This window comes from Ambystoma mexicanum, chromosome 13 (genome assembly GCF_040938575.1).
Source record: "Ambystoma mexicanum isolate Mex_15411 chromosome 13, UKY_AmexF1_1, whole genome shotgun sequence".
In the NCBI taxonomy this organism is placed as follows: Eukaryota; Metazoa; Chordata; class Amphibia; order Caudata; family Ambystomatidae; genus Ambystoma; species Ambystoma mexicanum.
In genome coordinates, this window is record NC_090938.1 from 610,049,646 (window position 1) to 610,062,009 (window position 12,364).

The 12,364-nt window shown below is 50.7% G+C and overlaps 1 protein-coding gene across 1 annotated transcript in view; it reads left to right on the top strand.

Moving 5' to 3' along the window:
- Positions 1 to 11,361: 11,361 nt before the first annotated feature.
- Positions 11,362 to 12,364, top strand: part of RAB5C (RAB5C, member RAS oncogene family) — a 466,724-nt gene continuing 465,721 nt past the window's right edge. Inside the window, exon 1 of the mRNA XM_069634471.1 lies at positions 11,362 to 11,501. The gene's annotated coding sequence lies outside the window, so the exon portion shown is untranslated. The remainder of the gene's footprint in view (positions 11,502 to 12,364) is intronic.

Sequence of the window (12,364 nt, forward strand, 5' to 3'; positions counted from 1 at the left end):
CTGAATGGTATGGGCATGGGGCCTTTGCTGGGGTCCGGGTATGCTGCGGGTCTCCTGCCATAGGGGGGGGTCTCCTTCCAAGTATAGGTTATGGTGCCCTGGGGCAGATGCTTTCATAAACCTCCATGTCCGTTGTTTGGGAGAGGAGCGTCTTGTGTGCGCCTGCTTCATGGCTGCCAACTCCCTTAATTATGCATACTTACCCTGCGCTAGCTGGGGCGCATCACAGCTCATGGGGGCCCGGTGCCGCGTGGTTCGTGGAGGCCCTGCGCTGCGTGGAGCCGGGCTTGCTGTATGGGGCAGAGGCAGGCGCAGGATTTCAGGGGAATACTACCCGCTCCCTCTCATTTGTAGCTCGGTGTCCTGGCTGCGCCGGCTCTGCTGTATTGCCAGTGGATCCGCGGTGGTCCGCTCACACTCCCCAGTCTCGCCTATGTTGCCTTGGCTGAATGGGCACCCTGTGTCTTCTGCACCACCCGCGTGGGTTCTCTGATCTCCTCCGGCTTGACTGCCAGTCCCCACACAGGCATCGCTGCTGGCGGTCTCAGGTCCACTAACTCTGCCCCCAAACGCTGCAGTTGAAGTTTTCTTGGGGACCGCTCGCTTCACGGGTCTTTGCTTTTGCTGCCCTGTGGTCTTATAACGCCACTTATTGCTCCTTTTTCGGATGGCCGGGGAGGAGCGCGTTCCTCACGGTGGGGTGGTCGCGGGGGCCCTTTTGGAATGTTCTTATGAAGCTTTTTGAACCTTTGTCTGCCCTTTCTTGAGTAATCTTTCTTCCACGCTTCTCAATCCATTTTTCGTCCAGGATGTGGCACAGAGGGGGTGCTGGTCTCCAACGCTGATGATGCGGCTTGGATGCACAACTCTGGCAGCGTCGGTGCTTATTACTAGACTTATCTGCCGCCTTTGATACCGTTGACCATGCCGCCTTGCTCGTCTGGGCCGGCCTTTCTGGTGCCATACTTTCCTGGTTTTCTTTGCTTTCCTCTAACCGAACAGTCAATTTCCACCCCCCCCTTTTCACTCTGTACCGTCTGCCTTGAGATGTGGATTCCCTCAGGTTTCCTCCATCTTCCAGGTTTTGTTTTTTGTTTAACATGTACATGTAACCTCTTACCAAGCTTATCTGCTCTCACGGCTTCCACTGTTATTCTTAACAGATCACACAGATCCTGGTCCGTTTAGATCTCTCTCTCTCTTGTCGAGACAGCGACCAGATTTATGTCCTGTCTCGAAGCTGTGGGTGCATGGATGTGTAATAGCTGCTTCAAGGGGAAAAAATGAGGTGTTGGTGGTGGGCCCTCCTTCCTCTACTGCCTTTTGGACCCCCTCTTTTTGGCCATCTTTAGGGGGTAAATATGACATCTGAGATTCCGCAGACAGGAAAGCTAAGTCTAGTATGTCAAAGGGGCCATCTTCAACTGAAAACCCCATAGCAAGGTTCTTTGTTTACTCCTTTCTCAGTTACGTGCCTCTGTGGTGTCCTTACTTGTTATGTCCTCCATGGAACACTGCAACGCCCCATTTCTGGCACAAACTGGCTACTTCTTATGGCACCTTCAGGTCCTGCAGAACTCTGCAGCCAGAGTAGCCACTTACACACCTAGTTGTGCTCACATTACTCCATGTGTGCACCATCTTCATTGGCTACCCATGGCCAAGCCCATTCAGGTCAAGGGCTAATGTCTAGTACATCATGCCTTTTATGGAACTGGGGCAGAATGTCTACAGGCTAAAGTCTGTTTGTACATTCGTGCTCGGCCACTTCGCTTGGAATGCCTGATATTAAATACTGACAAACTGCCTTGTACATATAAATCCATTATACATCCATATAAAAGTGCTGTGTGCAAATGCGTCATAAAGTTAAAGCAGAACCATATTACTTCAAGGCAAATCGTAACTATTGCAAGTGCCTGACTAAAGTGCCAAGAGTATAACGGATTCAAAAAGTGCCAGGTGCGCTTGAGAAACGTGTCAAGTGTTTCTGAGTTCCTTCCACTCTAATCGCATTTTTAATTTTAGGCAGTGTGAGTTGCTTTTCATGTTATTTTAACTCACTGGGCCGCATTACGAGTTTGGAGGTAGCCATGGTGCTATTAGCGCCATGGCTGCCTCCAAACTCTGGTCCGGGTTCCTTGAATGAGGAATTACCAGGCCATTCCAACCTTGGAGGATCCGGTAATTCCTCATTCAAAAAACCCATCCCCATTTCCATTTGAGCCCCCACAGGGCTCAATGGGAATGGTCCCCGTGCGGGACCCGCAAAGGACGTCTGGTCTGACCAGACGTTCTGAGGGGGGTCCCGCAAGGGAACCTCTTAATAGGGTGGATTGGGTTTACCGGCGCTGTTAAACCCATTCCGCCCACCTTGTAATGAGGCCCACTGTCCTATAAATCCATATTTCGAGTGACATTTTTTACTTGCAAATATTCTGAGACCTTTAGTTGTCTATAGTTTACCTGTACTTATTCACACTACAGCACCATTATGAAAAGCAAATAATTTATAGATCGATAATTGCGTCACAAACCTCCGGCACTGTGTATCATCGTTCCCCTACTGAAGGTGTGAAGTCGTAATATCTGTTGAGCCCTTACAGGAAATATTGTGACAAAAGATTGTGAACATTTGCAATAATAAAGTTTACTTTTTCTTTTATCCAATTCTTGCAGCGACTCATGTGCAGTTATGAGAACTGTTTTTCCATAAATGTTTCACTATTCGGCTTCTTTTTCCTTCCAATCCCCCAGGTAAAGCAGGTTCACTCCATATGCCTCCACCAATTTGATCTTTGGATTACACATGTATATGTATTATTTGTTGCTTTACAGTGTAAGCACTTGTCATAATAAAAACACTTCAGTTACATTTCGTGTTTTTTCAGACAATGCCAATAAAATTATGTACAAAGAAGCCTGTGGGTGTTTCCTTGTAAGAGCTAGGAACAAATGATTTGCTGTGCTGAATTTGCCATTTTCCAGGCTTTCAAGAACAGGTTGAGTGAAAACCAAAAAAATAAGGTTACCATCAATTTTGTGAGAGCTATGCAGGTTTACCCCCCCCCCCCCCCACCCCCAATAGTCCATGCGGGGACGGAATGGGAGAGGAGGGTAGGAAAGCAGAAAGGGAAGACCAAGGCATACATTTCTGAAAAGTAGACAAAATTCCAAGTTTAGGAAAGGGTGATTTGTGCAGGTGAGGCAACATCTATGTAGGGAAAATGCCCATAGTTTGGGGAAAGATTTGAAAAATTACAGTTAAAAAAGGTATGTGCTGGACATGGTTGAACCTGTAAGGTAATGGCTTCTATGAATATTTAGAAAAGCAGTGCCCCGCTACATTCCCCTGACTTTTCCAGTTAGGAAATCGCATGTACCATAAGCCAAAAACGGAGCCATAGTACACAGGAATTTTATGCTGACGGCCTAAACAGACATACTTAGCATGTGTAAAAAGGAAAATAAATGTGAGGAATGGCAAGCATACCATTTTTGAAAGAGCACAGGCAGCCCTTTTGAAGGGTAGGTGACTTGAGCAGGTTACAAAAGCATACAGTGCTTAAATCGGCAACTACATGTAGTTCACATTTGGGAAATTAAAGGGTTGTGTAACAAAGTGTAATAGCAAATGCATGAAAATGTTAAACCAAGAGAAAACAACAAATGTCCTACTATCCTACATACCCACACATGTCCTGACGAAAACTGTACCTCATGTGTCGGTGTAACTACCTCGGTGCAAATGGAAAGGGCTAAACTACTGGTAACCCAAGTGTTTCAGGAGAGCAGACTCCCGTAGGAACCCACAGAGGTCTGACTTGTGCCAATTGCCCTAGAATTTATTACCCAAAAGCCTGGCAAAGTCTGAAATTTAGGGAAATTAAACACAATTTTCAGACATTTCCAACCTGGAAACTACTGAAACATACCGCCAACACATGGCCTACCTTCCCAAAGGTGTCTGGATGAAAACAGTACCTCGTGCGGGTGTACCTACCTGGGTGAAAAAGTGTTAACCATCACCAAGTCCAACGGCACTCCCAAGGAGCACCAGCAGGGTCTCCATCCGTTCCCTGAGGGGAAATTCTGTAATGCTGCCTACCCAGAGCTCCAGGATGGTCTGCGGTGATATCACCGGCCTTGGATGACTCTACCATGTGGGTCCACCATCCCCAAGTGCAGCAGGACTCCCAGGGAGCCCCGGCAGGTTCCTCGACCTTTCTCAGAGGGAGAAGCTGTAACACAGGCCAGCCAGAACTCCAGGATAGTTTGTTCCTGGCCTTGGGCAGCTGTCTCCCATATGGAGTGACCATCTACAAGTGCAGCGGCTGTCCTTCTGCCTTTCCAGGTCGGAGGGCCGTTTCTCTAATGGGAAATAGCTGCTTCAGTCTGAGTGGGCTAGTTCCCATTAGACGGGAGGACCTGTCTGCCTCTGCAGGTCGGAGGGCCGCTTCTCTAATGGGAAATAGCTGTTTCAGTGTGAATGGGCTAGTTCCCATTAGACAAGAGGACCTTTCTGCCTTTCCAGGTCGGAGGGCCGTTTCTCTAATGGGAAATAGCTGCTTCAGTGTGAGTGGGCTAGTTCCCATTAGCCGAGAGGACCTTTCTGCCTTTCCAGGTCGGAGGGCCCTTTCTCTAATGGGAAATAGCTGCTTCAGTCTGAGTGGGCTAGTTCCCATTAGACGAGAGGACCTTTCTGCCTCTGCAGGTCGGAGGGCCGCTTCTCTAATGGGAAATAGCCGCTTCAGTGTGAGTGGGCTAGTTCCCATTAGAAGAGAAGACCTTTCTGCCTCTGCAGGTCGGAGGGCCGCTTCTCTAATGGGAAATAGCTGCTTCAGTCTAAGTGGGCTAGTTCCCATTAGACGAGAGGACCTGTCTGCCTCTGCAGGTCGGAGGGCCGCTTCTCTAATGGGAAATAGCTGCTTCAGTGTGAGTGGACTAGTTCCCATTAGACGAGAGGACCTTTTTGCCTTTCCAGGTCAGAGGGCCGTTTCTCTAACGGGAAATAGCTGCTTCAGTGTGAGTGGGCTAGTTCCCATTAGAAGGGAAGACCTTTCTGCCTCTGCAGGTCGGAGGGACGCTTCTCTAACGGGAAATAGCTGCTTCAGTCTGAGTGGGCTAGTCCCCATTAGACGAGAGGACCTTTCTGCCTCTACAGGTCGGAGGGACGTTTCTCTAACGGGAAATAGCTGCTTCAGTGTGAGTGGGCTAGTCCCCATTAGACGAGAGGACCTTTTTGCCTTTCCAGGTCGGAGGGCCGTTACTCTAATGGGAAATAGCTGCTTCAGTGTGAGTGGGCTAGTTCCCATTAGACGAGAGGACCTTTCTGCCTTTCCAGGTCGGAGGGCCGTTTCTCTAATGGGAAATAGCTGCTTCAGTGTGAGTGGGCTAGTTCCCATTAGCCGAGAGGACCTTTCTGCCTCTGCAGGTCGGAGGGCCGCTTCTCTAATGGGAAATAGCTGCTTCAGTGTGAATGGGCTAGTTCCCATTAGACGAGAGGACCTTTTTGCCTTTCCAGGTCGGAGGGCCGTTACTCTAATGGGAAATAGCTGCTTCAGTGTGAGTGGGCTAGTTCCCATTAGACGAGAGGACCTTTTTGCCTCTGCAGGTCGGAGGGCCGCTTCTCTAATGGGAAATAGCTGCTTCAGTGTGAATGGGCTAGTTCCCATTAGACGAGAGGACCTTTCTGCCTCTGCAGGTCGGAGGGCCGCTTCTCTAATGGGAAATAGCTGCTTCAGTGTGAATGGGCTAGTTCCCATTAGACGAGAGGACCTTTTTGCCTTTCCAGGTCGGAGGGCCGTTACTCTAATGGGAAATAGCTGCTTCAGTGTGAGTGGGCTAGTTCCCATTAGACGAGAGGACCTTTCTGCCTTTCCAGGTCGGAGGGCCGTTTCTCTAATGGGAAATAGCTGCTTCAGTGTGAGTGGGCTAGTTCCCATTAGACGAGAGGACCTTTCTGCCTTTCCAGGTCGGAGGGCCGTTTCTCTAATGGGAAATAGCTGCTTCAGTCTGAGTGGGCTAGTTCCCATTAGACGAGAGGACCTGTCTGCCTCTGCAGGTCGGAGGGCCGCTTCTCTAATGGGAAATAGCTGCTTCAGTGTGAGTGGGCTAGTTCCCATTAGACGAGAGGACCTTTCTGCCTTTCCAGGTCGGAGGGCCGTTTCTCTAATGGGAAATAGCTGCTTCAGTGTGAGTGGGCTAGTTCCCATTAGCCGAGAGGACCTTTCTGCCTTTCCAGGTCGGAGGGCCGTTTCTCTAATGGGAAATAGCTGCTTCAGTGTGAGTGGGCTAGTTCCCATTAGCCGAGAGGACCTTTCTGCCTTTCCAGGTCGGAGGGCCGTTTCTCTAATGGGAAATAGCTGCTTCAGTGTGAGTGGGCTAGTTCCCATTAGCCGAGAGGACCTTTCTGCCTTTCCAGGTCGGAGGGCCGTTTCTCTAATGGGAAATAGCTGCTTCAGTCTGAGTGGGCTAGTTCCCATTAGACGAGAGGACCTGTCTGCCTCTGCAGGTCGGAGGGCCGCTTCTCTAATGGGAAATAGCCGCTTCAGTGTGAGTGGGCTAGTTCCCATTAGACGAGAGGACCTTTCTGCCTTTCCAGGTCGGAGGGCCGTTTCTCTAATGGGAAATAGCTGCTTCAGTGTGAGTGGGCTAGTTCCCATTAGCCGAGAGGACCTTTCTGCCTTTCCAGGTCGTAGGGCCGTTTCTCTAATGGGAAATAGCTGCTTCAGTGTGAGTGGGCTAGTTCCCATTAGCCGAGAGGACCTTTCTGCCTTTCCAGGTCGGAGGGCCGTTTCTCTAATGGGAAATAGCTGCTTCAGTCTGAGTGGGCTAGTTCCCATTAGCCGAGAGGACCTTTCTGCCTTTCCAGGTCGGAGGGCCCTTTCTCTAATGGGAAATAGCTGCTTCAGTCTGAGTGGGCTAGTTCCCATTAGACGAGAGGACCTTTCTGCCTCTGCAGGTCGGAGGGCCGCTTCTCTAATGGGAAATAGCCGCTTCAGTGTGAGTGGGCTAGTTCCCATTAGACGAGAGGACCTTTTTGCCTTTCCAGGTCGGAGGGCCGTTTCTCTAATGGGAAATAGCCGCTTCAGTGTGAGTGGGCTAGTTCCCATTAGACGAGAGGACCTTTCTGCCTTTCCAGGTCGGAGGGCCGTTTCTCTAATGGGAAATAGCCGCTTCAGTGTGAGTGGGCTAGTTCCCATTAGACGAGAGGACCTTTCTGCCTTTCCAGGTCGGAGGGCCGTTTCTCTAATGGGAAATAGCCGCTTCAGTGTGAGTGGGCTAGTTCCCATTAGCCGAGAGGACCTTTCTGCCTTTCCAGGTCGGAGGGCCGTTTCTCTAATGGGAAATAGCCGCTTCAGTGTGAGTGGGCTAGTTCCCATTAGCCGAGAGGACCTTTCTGCCTTTCCAGGTCGGAGGGCCGTTTCTCTAATGGGAAATAGCTGCTTCAGTGTGAGTGGGCTAGTTCCCATTAGACGAGAGGACCTTTCTGCCTTTCCAGGTCGGAGGGCCGTTTCTCTAATGGGAAATAGCTGCTTCAGTCTGAGTGGGCTAGTTCCCATTAGACGAGAGGACCTGTCTGCCTCTGCAGGTCAGAGGGCCGCTTCTCTAATGGGAAATAGCTGCTTCAGTGTGAGTGGGCTAGTTCCCATTAGACGAGAGGACCTTTCTGCCTTTCCAGGTCGGAGGGCCGTTTCTCTAATGGAAAATAGCTGCTTCAGTGTGAGTGGGCTAGTTCCCATTAGCCGAGAGGACCTTTCTGCCTTTCCAGGTCGGAGGGCCGTTTCTCTAATGGGAAATAGCTGCTTCAGTGTGAGTGGGCTAGTTCCCATTAGCCGAGAGGACCTTTCTGCCTTTCCAGGTCGGAGGGCCGTTTCTCTAATGGGAAATAGCTGCTTCAGTGTGAGCGGGCTAGTTCCCATTAGCCGAGAGGACCTTTCTGCCTTTCCAGGTCGGAGGGCCGTTTCTCTAATGGGAAATAGCTGCTTCAGTCTGAGTGGGCTAGTTCCCATTAGACGAGAGGACCTGTCTGCCTCTGCAGGTCAGAGGGCCGCTTCTCTAATGGGAAATAGCTGCTTCAGTGTGAGTGGGCTAGTTCCCATTAGACGAGAGGACCTTTCTGCCTTTCCAGGTCGGTCGGAGGGCCGCTTCTCTAATGGGAAATAGCTGCTTCAGTGTGAGTGGGCTAGTTCCCATTAGACGAGAGGACCTTTCTGCCTTTCCAGGTCGGAGGGCCGTTTCTCTAATGGGAAATAGCTGCTTCAGTGTGAGTGGGCTAGTTCCCATTAGCCGAGATGACCTTTCTGCCTTTCCAGGTCGTAGGGCCGTTTCTCTAATGGGAAATAGCTGCTTCAGTGTGAGTGGGCTAGTTCCCATTAGCCGAGAGGACCTTTCTGCCTTTCCAGGTCGGAGGGCCGTTTCTCTAATGGGAAATAGCTGCTTCAGTCTGAGTGGGCTAGTTCCCATTAGCCGAGAGGACCTTTCTGCCTTTCCAGGTCGGAGGGCCCTTTCTCTAATGGGAAATAGCTGCTTCAGTCTGAGTGGGCTATTTCCCATTAGACGAGAGGACCTTTCTGCCTCTGCAGGTCGGAGGGCCGCTTCTCTAATGGGAAATAGCCGCTTCAGTGTGAGTGGGCTAGTTCCCATTAGACGAGAGGACCTTTTTGCCTTTCCAGGTCGGAGGGCCGTTTCTCTAATGGGAAATAGCCGCTTCAGTGTGAGTGGGCTAGTTCCCATTAGACGAGAGGACCTTTCTGCCTTTCCAGGTCGGAGGGCCGTTTCTCTAATGGGAAATAGCCGCTTCAGCGTGAGTGGGCTAGTTCCCATTAGACGAGAGGACCTTTCTGCCTTTCCAGGTCGGAGGGCCGTTTCTCTAATGGGAAATAGCCGCTTCAGTGTGAGTGGGCTAGTTCCCATTAGCCGAGAGGACCTTTCTGCCTTTCCAGGTCGGAGGGCCGTTTCTCTAATGGGAAATAGCCGCTTCAGTGTGAGTGGGCTAGTTCCCATTAGCCGAGAGGACCTTTCTGCCTTTCCAGGTCGGAGGGCCGTTTCTCTAATGGGAAATAGCTGCTTCAGTGTGAGTGGGCTAGTTCCCATTAGCCGAGAGGACCTTTCTGCCTTTCCAGGTCGGAGGGCCCTTTCTCTAATGGGAAATAGCTGCTTCAGTCTGAGTTGGCTAGTTCCCATTAGACGAGAGGACCTTTCTGCCTCTCCAGGTCGGAGGGCCGCTTCTCTAATGGGAAATAGCCGCTTCAGTGTGAGTGGGCTAGTTCCCATTAGACGAGAGGACCTTTTTGCCTTTCCAGGTCGGAGGGCCGTTTCTCTAATGGGAAATAGCCGCTTCAGTGTGAGTGGGCTAGTTCCCATTAGACGAGAGGACCTTTCTGCCTTTCCAGGTCGGAGGGCCGTTTCTCTAATGGGAAATAGCCGCTTCAGTGTGAGTGGGCTAGTTCCCATTAGACGAGAGGACCTTTCTGCCTTTCCAGGTCGGAGGGCCGTTTCTCTAATGGGAAATAGCCGCTTCAGTGTGAGTGGGCTAGTTCCCATTAGCCGAGAGGACCTTTCTGCCTTTCCAGGTCGGAGGGCCGTTTCTCTAATGGGAAATAGCCGCTTCAGTGTGAGTGGGCTAGTTCCCGTTAGCCGAGAGGACCTTTTTGCCTTTCCAGGTCGGAGGGCCGTTACTCTAATGGGAAATAGCCGCTTCAGTGTGAGTGGGCTAGTTCCCGTTAGACGAGAGGACCTTTCTGCCTCTGCAGGTCAAAGGGCCGCTTCTCTAATGGGAAATAGCTGCTCCAGTGTGAGTGGGCTAGTTCCCGTTAGACGAGAGGACCTTTTTGCCTTTCCAGGTCGGAGGGCCGTTTCTCTAATGGGAAATAGCTGCTTCAGTCTGAGTGGGCTAGTTCCCATTAGACGAGAGGACCTTTTTGCCTTTCCAGGTCGGAGGGCCGTTTCTCTAATGGGAAATAGCTGCTTCAGTCTGAGTGGGCTAGTTCCCATTAGAAGAGAGGACCTTTCTGCCTCTGCAGGTCGGAGGGCCGCTTCTCTAACGGGAAATAGCTGCTTCAGTGTGAGTGGGCTAGTTCCCATTAGACGAGAGGACCTTTCTGCCTCTGCAGGTCGGAGGGCCGCTTCTCTAACGGGAAATAGCTGCTTCAGTGTGAGTGGGCTAGTTCCCATTAGACGAGAGGACCTTTCTGCCTTTCCAGGTCGGAGGGCCGCTTCTCTAACGGGAAATAGCTGCTTCAGTGTGAGTGGGCTAGTTCCCATTAGCCGAGAGGACCTTTCTGCCTTTCCAGGTCGGAGGGCCGCTTCTCTAACGGGAAATAGCTGCTTCAGTGTGAGTGGGCTAGTTCCCATTAGCCGAGAGGACCTTTCTGCCTTTCCAGGTCAGAGGGCCGCTTCTCTAATGGGAAATAGCTGCTTCAGTGTGAGTGGGCTAGTTCCCACTATTATGCAGGACTTGGCCACTAGGGGCAAAAAGGGCCATTTTTCTAATGGGAACTAGCCTTCTCAGTGTGAGTAGGCTAGTTCCCATTATTATGCAGGACTTGGCCACTAGGGGAGCAAAGAGGGCCATTTCTCTAATGGGAACTAGCCTTCTTTGTGTGAGTGGGCTAGTTCCCATTATTATGCAGGACTTGGCCACTAGGGCCAAAAAGGGCCACTTCTCTAATGGGAAATAGCAGGACTTGGCCACTAGGGGCAAAAAGGGCCATTTCTCTAATGGGAACTAGCCTTCTCTGTGTGAGTGGGCTAGTTCCCATTATTATGCAGGACTTGGCCACTAGGGGAGCAAAAAGGGCCATTTGTCTAATGGGAACTAGCTTTCTCTGTGTGAGTGGGCTAGTTCCCATTATTATGCAGGACTTGGCCACTAGGGGCAAAAGGGGCCATTTCTCTAATGGGAACTAGCCTTCTCAGTGTGAGTAGGCTAGTTCCCATTATTATGCAGGACTTGGCCACTAGGGGCAAAAGGGCCATTTCTCTAATGGGAACTAGCCTTCTCTGTGTGAGTGGGCTAGTTCCCATTATTATGCAGGACTTGGCCACTAGGGGAGCAAAAAGGGCCATTTCTCTAATGGGAACTAGCCTTCTCTGTGTGAGTGGGCTAGTTCCCATTATTATGCAGGACTTAGCCACTAGGGGGCAAAAAAGGGCCATTTCTCTAATGGGAACTAGCTCACTCACACTGAAGCAGCTATTTCCCATCTGAGAAATGGCCCTGACAACCGATGGTCCGTTTCTCGGATGGGAACTAGTATCAACCAATCGACAAGCTGGTGCAGAGCTTACTTTACAGGGAACGTAACGTGCTCAAAGTCACGTGACGATGAGGAGGGCGGAGTGTTGCCAGGGTCCGTTTCTCGGATAGGAACTAGACACTACCGGAAGTGATGCGGCTTCGGAAAGAAGCGGCGAAAGGCGGAAGTAGAGGCCAGAGCCTGAGGGTGGAGAGAGTGGCGGTTCCCGGACAGTGGAAACCCTTGCTCTGAGCGGCGGTGAGTGCATAGAAGGGTTCATGTTTGCGCTGAGAGACGTCCAGTGATCGCTTAGCCTGCAAACACCGAATCTTAAAGGGCCAGAAACCTGCCCTAAAACTACCAATGTGGGTGTTGCTGATGCCAACTCTCACACCGGGGATATGACCCCCGCCCCCGGTGATGCGCTTTTTGTCACAAGCAACACGTCTATTGGCCGCCCTGCCTACTCGAAGAGTCTTACATTGTTATCGTCCAGTTCCTCACTGTAGCGCTGTAATCGGAAAGCGCTACTTGGGATCTTTCTCTTGGGTGCCTTCTCCTTGTATAGCTGCTTGTCCCACGCCCCCCTCGTCTCACCGCATTAATGTGCTACCGCCCATCACAATTACTTCCTACTCAAAGCTCCTCCACCTCACGTACTGCCTCTTGCTCCTTCAGTCCCTAACCCATGGCTCCTTGTGCACATCTGTCCCATATTGATTCATTCTCACCCCTGGGTACTTATTTTCCCGTTTCTCTTTAACTTCTTGCATCGTTTTATCACGCCACCCCAGATCTGATTACATTTTCCTTCTTATTTTCGTATCCCCTTTTCATTCTTTCATCACCGGCTTTCAAACCCTTCTTTCGCCAGATCAGCTATAGAGCTCAACCTTTCGAGGTTATATCCTGGACTATTTGACATTGAAGTGCTGGCGCAGCTTTATCTTTGAATCTAAAAAAAGGCCGTTTGACTGGAGGAATATGTTGGCAAACTTCCGCTTTCTTATAAGAATTATTGTGAGATTCTGCACAGAACCAAAACCATGATGGCCACTCCAGATGTGCTGACTATTCCACCCTAACGTGTTTAGAGTGTCTCCGTGAGCCTTCTGTTCTGT